The 21,731-nt window shown below is 41.2% G+C and overlaps 1 protein-coding gene across 1 annotated transcript in view; it reads left to right on the top strand.

Annotated features, from left to right (window-relative positions):
* Nucleotides 1–21,731, top strand: part of sfl (N-deacetylase and N-sulfotransferase sfl) — a 622,535-nt gene that overhangs the window by 20,842 nt on the left and 579,962 nt on the right. Inside the window, exon 2 of the mRNA XM_071584433.1 lies at nucleotides 11,397–11,462. The gene's annotated coding sequence lies outside the window, so the exon portion shown is untranslated. The remainder of the gene's footprint in view (nucleotides 1–11,396; nucleotides 11,463–21,731) is intronic.

The raw sequence follows: 21,731 nt of genomic DNA on the forward strand, positions 1-21,731 counted from the left end.
ACATTTACACTTCCACTTCCCGCTGGGGTGCAACCAAACGCGGTTACCAAGAAAATCTCCTGCGGAGTTAAATCCACCGCTGCACCCGACCGCACACACCACAGAAAAACAAGTCTACATATGACGCAAGACTCAACCTATGTACCCACTATTTCCCCGGATCACACAGACTGAAAACCTTTCTTAAAGAACTTTTTCCTATTTGACACGCCACCGACGCGACCTCATCCTTCCTGCCCCAATGCCCATCTCTCGAATACAGACGACCCGCCAATCTCAAAAACCTTCTGAGATCCACCAACCCTTTTGCGCCCCCCCGCGACGAAGATCCTAATATTTCTCCCATTTGGAACCGCTTCTTATGTAAAACATGTCTGCTTATCAGATCTGCACTCCTCTCCCCACATCTCCTAATTGCCCCTTCACCTCGTTCCCACGCTAATTGCCTCTCGAAAAACACAATTTATCTTTTGTCATGCAAGCAAGGAACTTCATTTTACATAGGCGGATGAATTACCCCCTTATCCTTCGATTCAACCATCACCGCTACACCTGTCATTCTACGAAACTTTCTTCTCTTCCTATCCCTTCACACGCAAATTCCCACAACCTTTCATTCCACCAGTGTTTCTTCCTAACAATTTTAGAATCCCTACCCGATGCAGCCACCAATATAGAGGTGAGAACTCGCTACTCCGCATATATACTGGCTTTCCGATCTTTTTAAAATTCCCACCCTTAGCCGCCATCTTTAATTCCTTTCCCACCAAATAAGCTTTCTCAAGGAGGAGAGAGTTGATGACAGGGACGTTGAGTAAGAGTATGTTAAGAAAAGACTCGTAAAAACTTTGAAATGGAGCGTGGCTATGTACGGCGCGGAAACGTGGCCACTGAAGCAGGAGGATAGACGTAGATTGTAGACTTTTGAAATGTGGGCGTAGAGAAGAATGGAAAAGGTGAAATGGACGGAAAGGAAAACAAATGAGGAAGTGCTATTTATGTTGGGCGAAGAAAGGGGTTGGGAGAAATTCTGTGGAGGCAGGAAAAATGGATGAAGGGCGTATTGATCGGCAGTGGGATATTGAAGACTGTAATAGAGGGGAGAATATTAGGCAAAAGAGGAAAGGGCAGGAACAGGATAAAAGATGTTGGACGGGATGAATGGAGGAAGAAAATACTAGGAGATGAAGAGGGATTTGATCTAGACTAGGTTGCTGGATTATGTTTTCTTAACCCTAACAAAATATTAATTGGTAGTAATGTCCATCCAAAACCTACCTTAACCGTTAGTATACTTAATAATATGTATGTATAATTCATTTGAAAATAGATATGAGGAAAAGGATAGGAGGACACACAAAACATGCAATGTTGGATTAAATTTTTAACCTTAGTGTATACATGTATTTGTGTTGTCACGGAAGAGCGTTTGTTTATGAGTGCAGGCCAGTGGTTGGTTTAAGTCTCTGATGACTTTTGCCGGATCTTATGTCTATCAGTGACACTATTGAGATGGGAGGAAAAAAACGAATAACAAGGATATGCAAGTACCCTGTTTATATTTCTTAACAATAGTATTACGATATAGATGGATTACATTCGTGATTTCAAGATGATTTCATAATTGAAGAAATTTCCGAGTACTGATTTTCCACGTATTTATAAATATGTAGAATCATTTTCGACGCAATCTGTGCACCTATTTGAAGAGATATGCGCAAGAACTTAAGGCGAGTGTTTTTTCTCGGAAATCGCTAGAGTGGGAACTGGGATGAAATTCGATACTCAGAAGTGTTTTAGAGGAGAGGTTCTTCGAGATAATGAATACTCTTCTGCTGTTGTCGTTTTCCTGTTCTGCTCGGAGCAGTTGAATCAGCGTTACGGCAATTCTTTCAAAATTCTAAAAATATATCTCGAGGGTGTTACCAAACCCAACGATATCAACATACCGTTGGTGAAAAGACCTTTTGGAAATCCACGGTTTCCACTTGTTATTGTAACTTGAACTTATGCTTTGCGGATCCCAAATGATGCCCTTTCTGCCCTTGGGTCTTAATGCCCCTTCAAAGGTGGGGAGACGTCTTTATGGGACCAATCTTTTGTGATGCTTAATGTAATTTTTCTGAATTTATATTTATCATTATATCTTAAACGTAAATAGTGAAGTGGTTTATTTATTTTTATTGATCAGCCTTTACATAGGGCGTGCTAATTTTTAGAGCGATTTGATTAATCTTAGATTGAAATAATTACGATATAAATTGTTCCGTTGCCTCTTTTCTGGGAAATATTGTCTTGATTTTGGGGCTCAGTAAAATTGTAATGAACCCTGAAGGATCCAATGAAACAGACGCTCAGGGCATCAGGAATAGTGTAAGTCACTTTCCTAAGTAAGAAAGTGACTTACATTTTGGCCTAGCGTGGGTATAGCTAGGGCCAGCATTTTGGTGTCTAAACGCCCTTGTACTCACTCAGTACGCATCCTACTGTGGTAGTGTTTAGACTATTGTTCTTCCACTATACCCACTGCGAACTATTATAATAAATTGCGCCCCTTCAAAAAATCCCGCGAGTTTATTAGCGTACTTCGTTTTCAAGGGTTAAATTGTTAAAAAATTAGGTCGGTGAATTAGATAAAGTTTTTACCGAAACATAATAATGCTGATATTTATAGTAATTACGAATGCGCTATCTTAATAAGTACCCGTATTTAATAAAAAGATGACCGATATGGAGTCTCAAAAAGAGTCCCAAACGATTTGAAGTCTCAAAAACGTATTCTTTTATTTTTATGAACCTTATTTTTAGGTTTAAGTATTTTATTTATTTTTTTATATAGGCATAATGGAATGTTTGTGCATGAAGTTTAGCAAGTACTGCCAGAATCCGGTAAAATCCATCCCGAAAAGAGACCGAATTAAATGGTACATTTAAGTCGTACTATAACCTTTCCACAATCACAGCTGACATAACATTCTTGGTGCAACACCCCATGTGTCAATGTTCCATTGCACTCAACGGCTTACGTATTTTATTGCTTGTCAATGTATCTAATGCTTCATTAATTGTTATCTAATGCTTTAAAAATTGATAAATATCATGCATATAAATAAATATGATGAATAAATGGATATTAGCGAATGACACCGTTAAAAGTTACTTTAGCGGCATCTCCCGCAGTTTCTTGGAATGTGATAAATATTATACTGTAGCATTAAAATAGAATTTTTTGATATGCGAATGCATAATTCGAAAGTGTTTTATTTTTGTTTTATTTAGGCAGTTGGACTATTTTCTTCCGTCACTCTGATTTCTATCCTCCTTTCGCATTGTGTGTGCATCATTCGATTTGATCACCCTGGTGATATCCTCCGTTGGAATACTAAGAACCTCTTTAGAAAGTCCGATGAACTGCGGGCACTTTACTCATATTACCAACGAGGTTGATAATTGCAGACTTCAGATTCCAGATCGTAATTTTTTATTTCAGCAACGCCAATGCAATTATTTATGTCCATAAAACAGTTTATTGTGGGGAGCGGCCAGTTCAAGAAAGTTTTTTTCAAGAGCATCGTGTATATATATGTCTGAGTAAGCTTTGAAGAACCGTTCGCTGTTTGGACATTTATTTGCGGAGAAAGTGTCTACTTCTTTATTTGTTGGCGCATGAACTATCCTGTTTTTATCGTAATAAATACTTTTACAGTCTTCTATTAAATTTACCTGAAGGTCCCTATATCAGAATCAATGGTTTTCAGCTATTGGTTCAAATCATAGCATTTAATATCAATAGGGAGCATTTGTTGTCAAAAATAATTATTCTAGTTTCATGTATTTTCCGTTAATTTGTTGGAAAAACGTTTTAAAATAATAAGATCAATTTATTGATTTTCTTTAAACTCTTGTTTACTTTTTTTTAACTCTGTCATGGACTACAGAAGCACCTAATATCGAGTTGACCGAAAAATTAATTATCTTAGCCGTCATCTCAGTTAGGTCGTTTTTCTTTAACACCGTTTTGCGGAGGCAGAGGTGACAAGGAGTAGCAGGACAAGAGTCGCATTTGTCATTACACTTTAGTGCTGCCCTTATTTTGCCCAAATAAAGACCTCTATCTATGTACGTATCAATTTTGTGGTGTGGTCGGTAAATTTGCAAAGTACTAATCGAAGAATCTTATTTCTTCACTATTACTTGACTCGGTGAAACATCGTACGACAGGATCATTCACGTATTTTCGCAAAGAAAATCCCACAATGAGTGAGTACTCTATATTAGATGAATCTAGGATTAGTTCTATGCTAGGTGATGTCATTTTTAACTCCAGAGATCATGTATGTAGAGCTAACATAAAATCTTTCTCATTAGACATAATATAAGTCAAAGTACAACTACTAAATAGACAGGCGTGTATAATTCTTGGCGAAATCAAGAACGTCGTCGCCAATCGTTGCGACAGTTTTAATTCAACGTAGGAGACGGGAGTGCGGGCGTAGCGGTAAAAGTTCAACCTTTTGTACTTGTCGTTCGAGGAAGGGAAAGTTGCGGGTGGAAGGAGAGGCGAAAGAGGATCACGACGATGAATAAGAGGGAGGGAGCGGCTGGAAGAGAGAGAAAGAGGGAGAAGAAGGAGTGTGGAGGAAGTGAATGGGGATGAAGTGAGGAAGGAAAAGACCGGTATTAGAATTTCAGATTCCGTTTTTGGAGGGGAGGGAGGGACGGGCGTGGGTGGGAGGGCCCGTGGGAATATATTTGGGATTCGCGGAGGGAGAATGGGGGAAAAAGAAGGGGGCGTTCCGAGATGAAGGAGGGGCCGGGGGAGAGCGCGGGGAGGGGGGGGGAGACACCCTCGAGAGCGGAGAGCGTTGGCGTCCGTCGAAGAGGCTCTCTCTCTTTTTATCCTCCACCATTCGGCTTTTTTCTCGAATAAGTATTTTATTTACGCCCTTCCATTTCCCCTCTTTCCTTTCCCTTCCCTTGTTTTCCAGATGCTGGCTGTCGTATTAATGGGGATTGGGATGGTCGCATTTAAAAGAGGAATGAATGAAGTTTTTTTTCCACTTTCTCTCCTCCGTTGTTGATGTTGCTTCCTTTCATCCACGCCTGCCTGCTTTATTCAAGAGGGGGAGGGGGTGGTTCCCGGAGGGTGGCTTTATGACCTCTCGAGCATGCTCCTCGGAGGACTTTGGGATATAAGTTGAATAGTATGTGCTTTATGTTCCCGCTTATGCGTTTCCATTTCTTCAACTCTCAGCATGGATAATAGGTGCATTCTGTAATCGAAGACATCGCAGAGGCAGCTTTAATCTTTATCAGAAGAGAGTGCTAGAGTTCGTCTTTATGTTTGCTTTCTTTGTGAGTTACAAGATATGATCTGTATTCAACTATCAATACTTAATTATTGCACATTCTTGGTATCAGCAGTTGTCATCAGTATTCTGTCTGCATAGATCGGTCCTCAAGTATTTTATAATTCTGACATTCAAAACGATTCTGTTTCCCACAGAGTCGTATAAGGCAACTTTCGCTGAACTTCTTATCTTGTTATTATAATATTTGAAATATCTTCCTTCTTTAATTTTCCTTCCCAAATAGTGTCACTGACGTAAAATCCAATTATGTGCCGTCGCAAATTTGAATCTGTTTGGTGAGGTTTGCTTTTCTTATTCCATTGGTCTCTCTTTCTCCCGCCGCATGTTCAATACTACCTTGATCAAAAAGTTCCCGGAATTTATTCAGAAAATTAAAAATACAAGGTTATTCATCTAAATCTATATTGTCCCCTTCAAAGTAATCCCCATCGACTGCAACACACTTATGCCAGCGCTTGATCCAATCCTCGAAACATTTTTTATATTCGGTTTTCGGTATGTCCATCAGTGCTTCCTGCGATTTTTCCATTACTTCCTCTCGGCTGCTAAAACGCGTTCCCCGTAATGGTTTTTTAACTCGATTGAACAGAAAGAAGTCACAGGGAGCCAAATCAGGTGAATTCGGTGGCTGTTGGATGGTATTTGTTGCATTTTTCGTCAAAAAATTACGAATAATGATAGCACTGTGCGACGGTGCGTTATCATGGTGCAAAATCCACGAGTTTTCTGCCCACATTTCTGGTCTCTTTCGGCGAATTGCTTCACGCAAACGTCTCATAACGCCCAAATAATACTCTTTGTTTACTGTCTGGCCTTCTGGCAAAAATTCATGATGCACTACACCGTTGTAATCCATGAAAACCGTCAGCATTGCCTTCTTTTTTGACTGAAAACGACGTGGTTTTTTTGGTCTCGGCTCATTTGGTGAACGCCATTCACTTGCCTGATGTCTGGATTGCGTGTCGTACTCATAAACCCACGTCTCGTCTCCAGTAATGATCCTTTTGATGAATGTGGGATCGGATTCAGCCTCGCAAATCATGTCTTTTGCGACGTCAACACGGTCTCTTTTTTGCATGAAATTGAGGTCTTTTGGCACCAACTTTGCTGCTACACGACGGAAACCCAAATCATTAACCACAATGTCTTGGGCGGATCCATAGGCAATGTTCAAGTCCTCCGCTATTTCTCTGATGGTTAATTTGCGGTTATTGACCAACATTTCTTTTACTTTATCAATTTTTTCACCGACTTTCGATGTCGATGGTCTGCCACTGCGTTCATCATCTTCGATTGACTCACGACCACTTCTGAACCGCTCGTGCCACTGGTAAACGACCGTTTTTTTTAGAGAATCGTTGCCGAAACACTTTTCCAACATTTCCAACGTCCGTGCGCCACTAAATCCGTTTTTTACGCAAAATTTAATACAAGTTCGTTGTTGCAAATTTAAATCCATTTCTGCAATTGTAAAAAATCGCCAACACACACAGAGATAGATGTACTCTTGGCTACGTAACTTTTGCAAATGTCAAGTTATGACACTAAGATTTAAAGGGAATATCAACAACAGATGTACCAATTTAACAAAAAAAAAAACAGAACTCAAATCGGAACGATGGGAGCGCCACACGGTGGTTATTCCGGGAACTTTTTGATCAAGGTAGTATGGCATCGTTTATACACCGTGCATAATTTTCTCCGCCCTCTTCTGATGCCCAAAATTTATTCTCTCCAGATATTTTGCGTAATTTCCTTATGGTCCTCTTTTCTCTTACATATAATGTCATACTCCATTTATATTGGGGGTGTAATTGTATATACAATTAATTAGGGCAGGTATACGAGGTATATTATACTTCCCTTCCTTAACTAATGGAAATTTTTATTTTTAGCGCTATTTCTTTATTTTGGGCAGCAATATTTATCGTTCCTTATTTACTTTTAAATGCGTATCTAATTCGCATGAGCGCTAAGCAGTGCATTTAAAATAATTTCGAATACGAAATTAGTAACTTTACCTCTCTCCTATGACGTTAATTTACGTATTTATTTGTATATATTTCTTCTTCTAAGGAAATTTTATTTTATGTATTCTGTATGTATCGATATCTATTCTTTATTTTAATGTCTTTCTTTAGATTCCAACGATTAATAAAATCTAATACCTTTCTCGATTCACCCTTTCTGGTGGTCTGCAACTGTCGTTAAAATGATTTTAATATGCCTTTCTTCGGTGTCTGCGTGTTTGGCATCATCTGTTTCGCACGCACCAGCCTGCTAACCATGAGACAAATCATTTTTACCCCGGTTTCATTTATCATGCACCAGCTTAACAAAAATTAATTTTCGTTACTCGTACGAATAGCATTTGAGTGTTCACTAATATCACAAGGATTCGTTGACTGACCGAAATGATTTCTTTCCTATACCGAATCTCAATGCATTCTGATTACATTCGTCGCCTTAGAAATGGGAATTGCGATGTAAATTGCGTCAACAAGCGAATTTCGCTCCTTGAGCAAATGAGTCATGCTGCCAAAAATGCTCATTCCTTTAACGAGGTAAACTGTAAGTATTTAGCGTGTCGTAAATAAAGTGAAATCAGTGTCCCGGTGAAGGATTTAATGATTCATTTTCGTTATTGCAATTGCATTGCTCATTTTTGTCCTCAAGTAGAAGGCCTACTTAATTTCAGTCGGGCGGTCGGTGCGTTAAAAGCCTCCCGCCCCATGGCTTTCATCTCTTCTCAGTGTTAAGCGGTGTCATTGGTGTGAGCCAATCCTAGGGCTTCCCTTCCCTCTCTCCCGTCCTCCCCCCTATTCCGTTCCCGTCCGCTCCTGCTGTGCTGTTTTTTGAAAACATCCTCTCTGATACATTTCCCACCCCGCTCTCCCATAGCATTTTGCCCCGGGCCGGACACCACCCGGCGGCCAAATCAGTGCCCTTTGTAAAAAATTAAAATCTCATGTATTTTGTTTCCCATGCACGCGTACTTAGTTGCGTGTTTATTTTGCTCGTCCCTGGGGCATCGGATCGGGTCGTTGGGTGAGTTTGGCCGTGGATGGTGCGGCAAAGGGAATCTCGCGCTCCAAAAACCGCTCTTCTGTTTTCGCTCGTCTTTCGTTTTATTTTCCTATTTCTGCCCCCTCGCCCGTTTACACTTAGGCGCCCCCCGGGCCGTGGCTCCCATGGCTGACGTATCACTTCGCCCCCCACGCACGCACGCTCGACCGGCCATTTCGCCTGCGTCCCGTCTACCGCACTCTTTCCTTCCCCTTGGACCGCTGCTGCTGCGATATCAGATTCCTGACGTATTTATGAAATCAAGGATGCCGTTTACCTTCTCTTGGTTGATGGACTGTCACGGTCGTCGTGTGTTTCAAAACTTTTCTGACACGATGCTCATGCGATTATTTTCCAGTTGAAAGGTTTGAAAACGCCCTGCTAGGCGTGTATCTCCTTTCGATTTGGGTTTTTGGCTGAATAGGAGGGAGGACTCGAGTGAGGTGGGGGCTTTCGAGGTGCGTTTAGAGTATGTGTGGAGAATTTGAAGCAGAAATTGAAAATGATACATAAATTAACATTTAATAAGAAGCGGCCGGTGGGTGAAATGCCGTGGCTGCCTTTTTGGCGATAACGGAAAAAACCAAAGCTAATGGCGTGAGCAGATAATTAGATTATATTTAAAGGTATTAGCATTTTAAAATTAATTGTTAATGAAACCGTGTACAAATTTAAGATTTAACTATGTAAGGACTACCCTAATAATCCTTTGTGCAGGAAATAAATTGGAGGTGACGTTGTTATTATTTGGCTGGATTTGTTTGGTATCATGTTTCTTACAAACTTTTCTTTCAAGCAATTCTTACAAAGGATATATTTCTTCTCCTTCATCATGGCGTACCATAGAATCGTCGCCCAAGTTGTCGTAAAACAAAAGGACTGGTTTTATGGAAAAGATGATCATACCAATGTTTTGCCGCAAACGTTTAAATTACTGGCAAGTATCAAAAATAAAAGTAAAAACTGTTTTCATTAAGATTTATTCCATTAAAGGAAGGGCAAATGCAATGATAACGTTTTTATTGCTAATTAGCTGCCAAAAACATTGGACATAATGTTAAATATGTATTTGCAAGTCAGTGTCTGTATTCAGTTCCCCGTTGAAATCAATCAATTTATTTCCTTTTACACAATCATCTAGTTTTAGGATGATGTGGCTATGTGAGAATGGAATTCTGCGATAGAGAAGGCAGGAAATATGAAAAAAATAAAGACAATATATGTAAAAGGGAAATGAGTTAGATTATGGCAGTAATGCGAGTGAACTTTTAGTCCAAGACATTACTCTTGCGGGAAATACAGAATGAATGATTCCGCTCCCTCTCTTTATTTTATGTGCTGATCCGTCAATAATGTCTCCGTGGTGTGTTATGTCCGCCGTTTGGTGCCGCTTCGATTTGTATATTTGCTTAGGGAAACATATACCATATACATACGTATCTCTCCATTTCCACCGCGCGCTGCCGATTCTCTAAACATCCAGCTCTCCAATTTCGTTCGGCGTTTCGTTAGAAAAAGTGTATTTTTCGGAGTTTGGGGATTGGGAGGGGGTGGGAGGCGAGGGCGAGCGACGTGGTGTGAGGAATGCTCATCATTCCACTCTGTGAATGATCAACCCTGCGCTTCCATAAATGATGAACATCAAATTTTCATCTTCCATGAATTGTTTATGTCTCATGAAAGGTTCATCAGGCAAAAGTTTGGTGGCGTAAAACGCCGCGCCATTTGTATTCGGTCTGTGACGTTTACTCCCTTGGGGAATTCCAGCTGTGAGGTCAGATATGCGTTTGAATTTTTTCCACCCTTTCGATTTTAGTGCTCTTATTTTTAATACTAACTTCGCGGGCGGCCATCTATCGGTAAAACTGGAGAAATGATTGTGGTGCATCTTTTCCGAAAATTCCGTGAGCAATCAGAAGGGTTTTGTCCGAAGTAAAGGGTTATAATTATTTGAATTCGGAGCGTATGTCTGATCTCAATGAATCAATAGTAAGATACATATTTGATGATGGATCGGAGTTCGCGATTTTTAGTTTTTTTACACATGTTGTAAACTCTGACCTGTAGCTGGTGAAATCTGTTAATCACCGCTACGGCCGTTTGCAGTTTTATTGCAGACGCTTCATAAACTCGCGCTTTCTACTCCAAACTCTGTGACGGAAAGTGAAAAAATAATCGGAGATTCTCCGGTGGCGAAAATTTAGCTGGACATTATTTTGGAATAATTGGTTTTGAAGTGTTTACCCTGAATCGGTTACTAAAGAATAATATGGCAAAACCCGATTAGAACGAGGGATTCACGGCGTTCAAGCTGCACAGTTATATAACTGACGTTTTGTCGGCCCTAATCCTAGTGTAAGACCTTATCATGGAGATTGGTATTTTATTTAGGAAATAAGGAAGCAGCATTTTATTCCATTAATGTGCGCTATCCCAAATATTGCGTGATGGGGCTGCTGTGTTTAAATATTGACACGTATTATTCCTTGGAAAAATATGCTGTAAATACAATTTACACAGCAAATACTATGGCAGCCTTTCATTCAATGGGTCATTAAAATTCGCTCTGGTCTTGTTTTTTGGTGCTCTTAGTTTCTGAGATTCAAAGAAATCCGTGGAAAATCTAGAAGAAACATCGACTCGAATGGAAAAACTGATTTCAAGGATAAGTAATCTACTTTGCGCGCAAAAAAGTGGGAATTAGAAAGGAAAGACAATGCTCATTGCTTTCTTTCTCTGTAGATATAAACACCCCACATACAATGCAGTGCTCCAGGTGCGAATGACCAGTAAAATGCACTACTGCCATGGAAACCATTGCCATTAAATGTACCGCTGACTTTTAATAATGTTATTCTCTTTGCATGTCTCGGATCTTATTCGTTTAACTTGCGTGTCTATTAGTATTTGGACTTCATCATCAGTTTACTAATTTATATTTCTTTCCTCTTCGTTTAGATCACCGCCGCAGATACCAAACCGAGGGTCGATTTTCATCACTGAGGATAGAAGCCATTTCATCAGGTCAGTAGCCGAATATCCCTATCCACCAGATCTCTCCGTCGACCCGAGACGTGAACCACTGTCCTTAATTACTTCTTAATGTAATTACTGCGCGCGTTATTTCATGAGAGTATCGCAGTGAGTGACAAATGATTTGTTCGATGCTGAGAATCCGTCATCGCTTCGATACCCCGATTGGCCGTCCATGTTTAACGCCCTCGTTGTGCCTGAGGAGCCCGTCCCCTGACCGCAGATCCTTCGCCGAGAAGCACGTGCGTGCGTGGCGTATTGATTCCCCAGATTTGCACTCTGGCAGCACCCTCTCAGTCAGATCGGCCCCACCCCGTCCACCAGGGGTGAGGAGGGAAGGACGAAGTGGGGGGGGGGCTACGTTTCGCGGATTTCGCGAACCCATCGACTCCCTTCCCTTTTGTTCTCGAGAGCTCTGCGTTTGGGAGCGAGCCAGGCGGAGGTGAAAGGGCCGGAGGAGTAAGCGTCTTTCGAGCGAAATTAAGGCCATAGAGGCCCACCGCTTCCATTTAACCCCAATGGATGGAACTGGTGCCGTACAATACAAATGCGAAGGTACACGGACCCATCGCACCCACTGTCTCCGCCACACGCCTCCATCTAAATCAGCCAGTTGTACTTAATTGGCACATCGCTAACGAAAAATGTTCATTATTATGTGATTTCAATAAAATGTAAAAGTGAGTTGGTATCTATTCTGATGGTAGACCACATATTCTGCATGATCCTTTCAGAGGATAATTGTCCTGTGTGTAAACTTGCTCGTAGGACATAATAAAATATTCATTTGTTTCACTTTACGTATTCCGTCTAGAATGGGTCCGTTTACTTTTCTAGAGGTGTTGCGTAGTATTTCATATTTTAGCAAGTGGATAAACTCGGTGAACCATTGCATTGGGTACGAAACACAAGTGAGTTTAGTGGACGATTTCTCTACATGTCGATAAATTAAGGTGACTCGCTCCAAAAATAATTACAGAACATATTCCGCACGCATGCGAACCGATCAACGTATTGACATTGGGAGGCATTTTGAGTGAAGCTACCATGAAATTTCGCCAAAGCGTGTGCAAGCAGAGGAGTGTCTTGGATTGTGTGTGGGGGTTCGAGATGCGGCAGGCAGGAGGACGGGCGGGCGGCTGCTCCAATCCCATCCACGAGCGCGGTTATGTTTGCGATGTAGCCCTTGTCATGCCCCCTCGGTTGGAGAAAGAGAGAGAGAGATGGGTATCGGATTCCTCTTGTCTTGTTCAACCCTTCCGACCGCTTCCCCTCCGTCCCCTCTCCGCCTCTTTCCTCGGGTTTTCTCCGCCGCGCACGCACTGACCCGAGGAGAGGGCACGCGTGTGGGAAAGGGAGGCCGGGTTCAGGTGGGATCCTGGGCGTGGAGGGAGGCTTTAACCCCCCGTGGAGATCAATTTCCCGGCCCGCGCGATGGCAGCAAAAAGGAGAGGTTCTGGGTTTGCCAGTCGGGGCCGGGGGGTCTAGGAGGGATTAAGGGGGTCGGGGCAGAGAAAGTAGATAGTGGGGTAAGAGAGTTTGGGAAGCCTTTCCATTTTGTTCTCATTGGCTACTAAAACTTAATTTGAAACCCAGGGGACCACGAAAATGATTTTTTTAACATATCTATTAAATAATGAGCTCAAAAGTTGTATTTTATTGATATATCGCCGGCCCCGGTGGCAATGGGGTGACGTCCTCGTCTGCCAACCCAGATGTGGCGGGTTCAATTCCCGCCGGGATGGATTTTCCTCCACCTAGGTTTTGGGTGCATTTAAACCATCGTTCAATAATTCCCGGGACTAACTAAGAAAACGACATTTGTTTCGCAAAATTCATTTTTATCCATCAACATGATCACCTTCAAGAGCTATGCAATCATTCCAACGCTTTTCTAACTTCCCGATACCATACTTGTAAAAAGATTTGTCCTTGTCCTCAAAATAAGCCAAATCTTTTTCCCTGGAGCATCTTGTTGAGATCAGCAAACAGCCAGTAGTCTCTGGGGGCTAGATCTGGAGAGTATGGTGGGCGGGGAAATAGATTGAAGCCCCACTCGTTCAATTTTGCCATTGTTTTCATTGGCTTGTGGCACTGTGGTGCATTGTGTTGATGAAAGATGATTTTTTTCTTCTTCAAGTGCGGTCGTTTTTTTGCGATATCGTCCTTCAAAAGCACCGATAACTCAATGTAATAGTCGCTATTGATAGATTTACCTTTTTCATGGTAGTCTATGGAACTTATACCTTGCGCATTCCAAAATATATCCCGTTCAATAAGTCCCGGGAATTATTGAATGATGGGTTAGTTGTCAAATTGTTGTATCATTGTTCATAGTCCGATATAAAGGTTGAAGTGCTGTTTTCGGACTATTGCAAAATAGATAAATATGTGATTGTAATAGGATGAAATTAGGAAAAAAGGAGGCAGGAAGAAAGTAATCGGAGCGTTTTGATTGGCGATAAGATGTTGAAGACTGTGATAGAAGGGTGGATGTTGGGCAAATGAGGAAGGGGCAGAAATAGGATAGGGATGTCGGACGGAATGAAGTGAAAAAAGTAGTAAGTACAGATGGATAGGGATTAATTGTAGTGCCCGATTTCAGTTTTTGTTTTAGCTAGGAGATACGAGTAAATACATTGTTGCACAATTGTATAGGCTGTGTCTATTCAAAACGCACTTCAGCCGATAGAATTCCAATAAAATAGTTATTAATTTTTTTTATTTATTGCAAACATTAAAGCTCGTTTAATTTCAAATATCTAAATAGATTAGATCGATATTTTTTCCTGACTTTTTAAAATTTCCCCGCCCTGGTTTTCCTCATTTTGACGACAGCTGGCGTGGAGCACGTGCTGCTGCGGAGACGGGAGGGGGTTGACGTTCCCCGCCGGTAGGGCACCTGAATCTTCACCTGGAACCTTTTGTGTACGGAGGGCGAACGTGTCCCGGCGACTGTATGTCATGCGTGTCGCTGACATTCGGTCGCAGTACCAGTTATTGGAGCGGTCGACCCCAGACGCTATTGTGTGGCTGAGAGTGGGTTGTTGGGATTTGTTGGGAGAGGAGGAAAGGTGCGCTCCTGAATTATGTCGTACCCTTTGCGAAAGGTACAAGGATTCCTCGCTTTAGTGTCACGTCACGTTCCACGGACGGGGTATCAGAATGGGAATCAGTCCTTACGCAGCGTACGAGAAAATTTCTCAACTTCGGAGAAAGTTATGTCTCCACAGATGCTCGAACCCGACTCATCGGTGTCGGCGACCCGTGGGTTGTTCGACGATTTATTCTCCTCGTGCTACCTTTTCACTCCTACAAGCGAAAATAATAAAGACATTTTCAAAGTCTTGGGTTATCTTGTTTGCGGTAGGGTTTGCATATTTAGATAATGAGAATATAACAGATCAAAGTTAATACCTCTGTAAAAATGTAATGTATCGAGGTCATCAGGGATGTGTAATCACCTCGGATTGAGTGATAGGGAAATATTGCTACCACACTATGGGAGGACCTTAGGGGAATCGTTTTCATCACATGGCGGCCAAAATTCCTGATATATTCTTGTTTCCAACTCTTACATAGCATACTCTCCTACAGTATGTTCTGTAAGTGTCTGTCTGTCTCAGTTTTATGTTGAATATTGAATGACAATGCCTATTAAAATGTATTTCTCGAAATCACTCTACGAATTTCTTCCAAGAATCTTCCTTTTCCCAAACCATGACTAGCGCTTCCTATGTTTTCCTTTTATTTTATTTTTTCAATTATTTTCCATCGCAAAAGCCTACTCCCTATTTTTATCACACTGTCTAAACTATTAACTTCGGCGTCATACCAAATTCACGAGTATTTCAGTCTGAAAATGGGTTAAATGCAGCCGTCTAGTTTTTCTTACCTAATGTTAATTCCCTTCCACCCTGATAGCATATCTGTTTTGCATCCCTATTTACGTGTCCTGAGTACTTGTCCTACGTTTTTTCCTCGGGGCTGCACCTTCAATTTTTCCAAATTTTGTTTAGATAAAGGTGTGCCCTATCTGTCTGGTTATTCTTTTCTGTAGAGGGCTTCTACCATCCCAACATGATATGTTGCCCTCAGGTAAATGAAAAGTTCCACTTGCTCCAATTTTTCTCCTCGTAGAGCAATATCCCTTCCACATCGTAGAATTTTAGTTCTCTTCCAGTTTATCATCTCACCTTATTCTTGAATTACTTCGTCTTTAGCGTTCAGAAGTGTTAGCAGGTTTACTCGCTTCTTCGCTGTAGCTGCGATATCTTCTGGGAACCGGAGCTTATGAGTGTTACCTTCATTCATGTTGACTCCTTCGGTGCGTTATTCCTGGGCTTTTTTAATTGCTTATTCCAGGTATACGTATATGAATAGTGCTGGTGATAGACTGTCTCCTTGCCACAATATTAGGTTAATTTTTTGTCTATGTCTCGTCCGATTTCCATTCGCATAGTTGCGACTTACACTTCTACAGTTGATAGATTATTCTTCTGTCTATCACCAGTGTTACCATTAGTTCAAACATCTAGTTACACTCGACGTTGTCCAAGGCTTTCCCCAAGTCCACGAATGCCTCCTTTTACGGTTTGTTGACATTTTTAACCAATACTTCTGGCTTAGTATGGACTCCCTTGTTCTGTTTTTTCCTGAACCCGAATTTGTTTTCCTCCAGGTCTTTCCTTAAATCTTTTGCTTTATTTTTCGCCCACTTACTCTTGTTAGTTTTTTGGGCGCGTGTGACACAAGGTTAAGTGCTGGACGCTAATCACATTTCTTGGTCCTTGTTTTTTTCAGTTTACGAAGTCATCTAGCAATCTTCCATTCTCGTAGCTAATTCCAAAGATATTCCAAAGTGTCAGTTTGTTAATTGTTAACATTAGTAAAATTATAATTTATTTCAAAGTGACAGTGTGTCTGTTACGATATCACAAATAGCCTTTATGATTTCTCGGTTCATTTCTCTTCTCCTAGTACCTTGACCATATTCAGGTCTCTCACCTCACCTCCTCAGCCTTGTCCAATCAACTTCTGTCTCCTGGTCGTCTTTTCTACTTAACATTCATCTTTCAAATTCCATTATTCGTCTTCTAAAGGGGTTGGCATTTGTTCTGTATGCTATTTTCATATATTTCCTATGTTTTCAACTTTTATTAATGTATTATCACACGAGTATTTGACATTAATTGATTTTTTCATTTCTTCTGCGAAGCGATTCTTTACTTGTTTGTATGTAATCAGTATTTTCTCGCAGCATAACATCATTGATGTCTTCGGAGCATCATGAAATCCATACTTCCTAGTCCTACTAACACCCCCGTCTAACATAGTAGTTGCGTCACTTCTCATACATAGCTTCAATAGGTTTGCTGTTTTGGATTCATGTATATTCTCCTTTTTTTTAAATAGGCATCTAAATATGTGCCGTAATCCTTGGTCACCTGGCTTCCGCGAACTTACTTAACAAGTTGCTCTTCAGCCACCGCAGTAATTATTTTCTTTAATTCATTCCATTTTCCTTCAGCACTAATCTCTATGAATTTTCCCATCAATGGCTGTGGTCAACCTTTTTCATTCTTATTTTCCATTTTGCGTTTTCGTATTTCATCTTGATTCCGGTGCTGCTTTCTTAATCTTATTGTAGCGTATTCGTATCTTTATGACGACGAGGTTACGGTCGCTATTTATATGCGCGCCTGGGTATCTCTTGCACTGCTTCACTTGATCTTTGTCTCATTCTTTCGGGGACAGTGTTTCTTTTGTATCTCGTATATACGTCTTTCTTAATCTTCCACGTGTATCTTCTCCACCGGTGGTGCTAGAAGAGTACTCGCCGCCAATATTTTCTTCTCATTTCAGAATTCCATTCCTCTTCCACCGTCCAAATGCCCCGTCCTCTCAAATGCTTCACTTTCTTCTATGCTCTCTCAGATCACCGTGTTCCAGGCACCTTTCACGATTCAGATCTTTCCTTTTACTCAGAGGGCTTCTTACAGTTATTCATATGGTTGTATTTTCCCTTCTGCATGACTAGCATGTACACCGTGCCTCTAACCTAACCGTTGGAATGTTCTCGTCACCAACCCACGCTTCACATTGAAGTTTTTATTAATATATTTCCTCTGACCTAAATTTCGGTTTTTATAATTTATTTCCTTCTCTGAAAAAGCTTATTTATCCAAGGTGATATTTTTATCGTGGCCTTACAATTTTGTTCATTTTAGTCTGCAGCAATTCATAAATATTTGAAGTGATCTTCCTACTGTAGTTCTTGCCCTCAAACATTAACTCGTGACTTGGACTTCCTATTACTTGATAATCTCATTAGTGTTGTTTTCTTCCAGCAATTATTTCTAACCCCAGGATCATAAAACCTGTTCTGCAGGTAATTCCCTCAGCATTATAGCGATGTATTGCCCGAGTTACTGTCCAAAGCTTTGGTATCAGCAGTTGTAAATTACTTGATCTGTTTCCCATTACTTCCATTCGTGCCATAAGCTTTCCTTATACTTCTATGAATACTTAAAGCGCCCTGCGCTGAAAGGTATTGGTCGTAACTCACAACACTGTTTTACTTTCCTGTGTCTGATTCCCCTTCCGATACCTAGTCATAGGTTTGAGGATCTCCAATCTTATCGCTGTAGAAGACTTGTACAGGTTTCAGGTAAGCCGATTAAACCACTCCCTTTTACTGTAATTCGTTGTTCAATGGTGCTCCCTGCCAAGCGTGAATCTACCCTTTGTAAACCTAAACTAATCTCCTACTAAGTAGTCATATACCTTCTATCCGTCCTGTTTTAATGATTTTAGCCCTATTTCTTCCGCTATCGAAATAAAACACCTACCTTCATAAATCGGCTCCAGAAATTGTTTCTGTTTTTCTTTTGGGAATAGGAGTTTTAAGGAGTGAATCGTCTTTTTTTTGCCAAATTTTGCCCTTAAAATTTTTTGGTCTCCTTTTTCTTGCAATGAAATGGAACTAAGGGGCCTCATATTCATCAAATCCGTGCTATCCCACCTCACATCCATTACTCCCGTATTGCGATCCCTACTCACTATATGGTATTGACTTCCAGGGGAACTCCCAATTGTTTGCTTTAGTTGTTTGTACACGCAATATAATTGTCCCCTTCTCAAACTCCTATTTTTTTCTCGTGTTACTCCTGCCCGACGCTACCGTGTCTCCACCCTACGTATACGTGTGCCTCTGAAACTCGCTTCAATATTATTTCATCTCTTAATTATCTATATTTCCTCTCAGCAAATCTTGTGCGTCGCTTTCTGATGTGCTTTTCCTAAGCCATGGTACATACTAAGTCATTATTCTCGCAGTTCGTGTCCGTGTGATGACTTCCACGGAAGAGTTTCCTCCCTCGCTTCAGGACACGACACTCACCCTTGTGGGCCGAGACCCGTAGTTGCAAGGATTTCTTTTCAATGTACCGCCGTCGATGCTGTTATCAAGGTGAAATTAATTGACTGCTTTCCTCAATAGCGTTCCACAACCTGGCACAATGGATTAATTGGCCACATTATTGGGATTAGATTCGCTTTCACTGAAGGAAAGACGTTGGTGGAATTCCTCGTCTCGTTCCTATCATTCCACACGGCTGCCACTGGTGTTAGGGTGGCATCATGGACACTACGTATGTGGACTGCATATATTTGGAAGATATTCCTGCCGCCGAAATACCGGGTCTTAAGGAGACTTTTATTTGAATTTGGATCATCAAAGAAAGGAGCGAGGAAATTTGCGGAACTAAATTGTTCATAGAAGGAAAACCATTAAGGAAACATGCAGCTATATCATCAGGAACACTTATACGGTATTATCGTGCACTTTTTTTCCAATTCCAAGGGTGTCAAAAATTGATTTTTAAAAAGTTTTTTGCTATCGAAGATAGTGGCTCAATTCATCTTCTTCGCAACAAAGAGTTGGTGTCTGATATGAGTAAAATTGGAATGCGTTAATAGTTTCGTGTAGCCAAATGCGAACTTAGGGAAAACTGCAGGTTTAATTTGACGCCACCTGGGAAGAGCATTCCTTCCCAAGACAATGAAATGACAAATTTTCTCTCCTCCTATCCATCTTTCCGTTTTCCCTCTTCATTTCGGGTATTTTTTTTTTGAGAGTGGAACAATTTCAAAAGGCTCATTCCTAACGGAGTCTATCCCTCCCGTCCCTCCCCCCGAATCATCCGAGCGCTGCATCACCGAGGGCACGTATCATGGCCCAGAGTGCCGCTGTGTTTTTTATTCATCGCGTGCGCAAGTCTCGTGGAGGAACCAAAATGATAGCGCTGGGTCCTTACGGCGCGGTAGGGAGGTGGTTTTTCTTCCCGGCGACAATTTCGGGAGAGGGGGGAAGAAATTGGTGCCCCGCCCGCCCCTCCATCCCTCGCCGCCGCATATGAATGCAGTTCGCTGCATGACGGAGAGTGCAAGGAAGACCGCGTTTCCCTCAAAGAGGTGTGCATTTCAATGGGGTTCCTACACCCTCCGTGCTCGATCGTCATACGAGGAGGAGGTGACATAAAATGCTGATCTCATATGCGGTGGGTGCTCTCTTCGCCCAGATTGAAATTCCGTATGGTATAGGCGAGGTACAATGAAGGGAGCAGATCCACGACTCTCACGCCGTAGTCATAGTCAAATATCTTTTGCGATCTATCATTCTCACGCTTTCGGAGCCACCCGACCGTCTCCGTTAATTCTTCCCGAGCTTCTCATATGAGGGAGGGAATATGTTTTACGGCATCACGTGCGATGTGCTTGTCTGATCTACAAGAAATGCGTAGGCAGTTTTCCCATTAAAATGTTTTATTACTGCTGTTTTTCTTGTGTGATATAATTTTTACTAGGCGTATATTTTTTACTAGTAATGTTTTACTTTTTTGCTGTGGAAGAGTAGTTTCTTTTTTACCCTCATTAGGCATGTATTTATTTATTCCTGAATTATTTATCATATTTTTTTATATTTATATATTGCTGCGAATATTATGAGGAAGTACTTGGTATGCTGGGCGAAGAGAGGGGTTTGTTGGGAGAAATCCTATGGAGGGGGGAAAAGGGGATGAAGGGGGTGTTGACCGGCAGTGGGATGTTGAAGACTGTGATGGAGGAGAGAATGTTGGGCAAACGAGGAAAGGGAAGGAACGGGATAGGGATGTTGGACGGGATGACGGGAGGAAGAAAGTACTCAGAGATGAAGAGGGACTTCATGTAGAATAGGATGCTGGATTTATTGTTTTGTTAGGAGTCACAAAATATTTATTTGGTAGTTGTGTTCATGCAAAAGCCTACCTTAACCGGTAGATTACCTTATAATAAAATTATTGCTGCGTCCTCGACTGGCGGGATAAATGTTTATTAGCACTGTGCATGGAAGAACTCCTGTAGTGACACGAAATATTTTGCATGCAATCGTTGTTACACATAAGTTGCTTCCAGCACGGTCACGAGTTGTGCAAATTTTTCTTGCCCCTTACCCTTGGAATGAAGGAAAATATTTTAAATGGATTTTTCTTCCGTATAATTATCCGTCTGTTCTTTTAGAAAGTATATCAGGAGGATATATATCATCGAATGCACTTAGGTGAGTAATTACTTGGGCAAAGGAAACGTGATGGAAGAAGTAGTGCAAGGATATGGAGAGTTTGTGGATAAACAGTATGGTGTACAAATGTGCTTAAGCCTTGTCAGGAATGATAAAGCCGTGCGTATTATAAAGGATAGGGCAGTGAGTATTAAACGACCGTAATAGATCCTTTAGAGATGGATAGAAATCATAGGAGAGATTTCCTGCCTTTTTTAAATTTCTCCTGGCAGCCTTTTCTCCTTACCTACCATAGCTAAAATTCCTTTAGTTTGTTTTCCTTTCCGTCCATTTCACAGTTTTTATTGCCCTCCACATCCTCTCTATCAAGTGTCCAATCCACGCTTATCTTCTTGCCTCAACTGCCAAGTATCCGATGCGAATATTAAAATATTTAAATGGTACATAAACGAACAGAACTATTCAATGAATCATACATTAGGTTCTACCCTACCCGGCGTAAGCCCGTTGTAATAATGTTTTTATTTACCAACCTTTGCCGTGATTATTAATTCAGATATATTACGAAAATGTGCTTTAAATGATTGTTTAGTTGATTTTTTAGAAAATGCCACTTTTCTACCCTCAGGATAGCATGCACTATTCCCCTGGAAAATCTGTTCTCTGTAATATTGCTAGTACTCGCACCTGTTTACCAG

The sequence above is a fragment of the Hetaerina americana genome, unplaced genomic scaffold (assembly GCF_022747635.1).
Source record: "Hetaerina americana unplaced genomic scaffold, ioHetAmer1.1.p SCAF_19, whole genome shotgun sequence".
NCBI lineage: Eukaryota > Metazoa > Arthropoda > Insecta > Odonata > Calopterygidae > Hetaerina > Hetaerina americana.